Here is a 1294-nt window from a genome sequence, read left to right on the forward strand (position 1 = left end):
TCAAATTTTATTTTATTTTGAACTAACTATTTAATATTTTTATATCTAATAAGATTAAAATTTAAAGAAAATTCATATATTTAAAAAAAACTAATAGATATTTTTTTATTTTATTATTAATTTTTTATAAAAAAAGATTAATAATATATTTATTTATATTTTAAATTTATTAATTTTTAAGTTATTTAATATAAATTTGTTATTATTTATATTTTTTGTTAATCTTGTATTGATATTGTATACATATATATACTATATTTTTTCTATATATTTTATTATGATATTTAATTTATGTTTATTTATTTTATAATACTTATTTTAATTAAATTTTTTGCATATTTAAATTTTATATATGTATTTTTTTATTTATATTTAACATTTAATAATTAACAAGTATTTTTTTTGTAAAATCTTTTAAGTATTTTATTAGCAATATTGGTTTTTTATATTGTATTTTTATAGCATTAATATTTTTTTCAAATTAATTTTATTATTATGTAACTATTTCCATTTTATTTTATTACTATAAAGCAATTTTAATAATTTTCTTTAGATAATTTTTTAAGTATAAATTTATTAAAATATCTATTAATAAAAAATTATATTTTTTTACTTATTAATTATCTGAATTAATCTGGTTAATTTCCTTAATTTGCATTCTTTTAATATTAATCTTTAAAATCTATTAAATGATCATAATTAATAATAATTTAATTATGAAAATAATGAAATTAAATTTATATGTATTAATTTTTTTTTATATTTTTGAAATAATGAAATAATATTTAATTAAAATTTTAAATAAATATTTAATATTTTAATTTTAAAAATTAAAAACATTATTAAATTCATAAAAATATAACAATTTTTTTTTTTTATTGAAATAAATAAAAAAGATATTATATTTAATATTGAAAAATAAAATTAAATTTTTTATTAAAAAAAAATAATTAAAATGTGTATATAAAAAATATTGTAATTTTAAAAAATATAAAAAATTATAATTATTTATAAAAACAATCTTATATATTTATATAATATACACTTATTTATATTTTTTTTACTTAATTAAACTTATTGAAAATATTAAAATAAACTAGGATTGTAATTATTTAATATTTATCATATAAATATAGAAATATTAAAAAAAAATGAATATAAAATATATATACAATAAAAATAAAAAAAGATATAAAATATTCAATAAATATTTTAATTATAAATAATATAAAATAAAAAATAAAAAATAATATAAATAATAAATTTAATATATATATATATATATTTATTTTTT

At 7.6% G+C, this 1294-nt stretch overlaps 3 annotated features.

The window, feature by feature from the left end:
- Positions 1 to 147: 147 nt before the first annotated feature.
- Positions 148 to 180: a microsatellite.
- A 588-nt stretch (positions 181 to 768) lies between these two features.
- Positions 769 to 814: a microsatellite.
- Positions 815 to 888: 74 nt separating this feature from the next.
- Positions 889 to 948: a microsatellite.
- The last annotated feature ends 346 nt before the right edge of the window (positions 949 to 1294 follow it).

Source organism: Ichthyophthirius multifiliis, assembly GCF_000220395.1.
Source record: "Ichthyophthirius multifiliis unplaced genomic scaffold scaff_1120509249698, whole genome shotgun sequence".
NCBI lineage: Eukaryota > Ciliophora > Oligohymenophorea > Hymenostomatida > Ichthyophthirius > Ichthyophthirius multifiliis.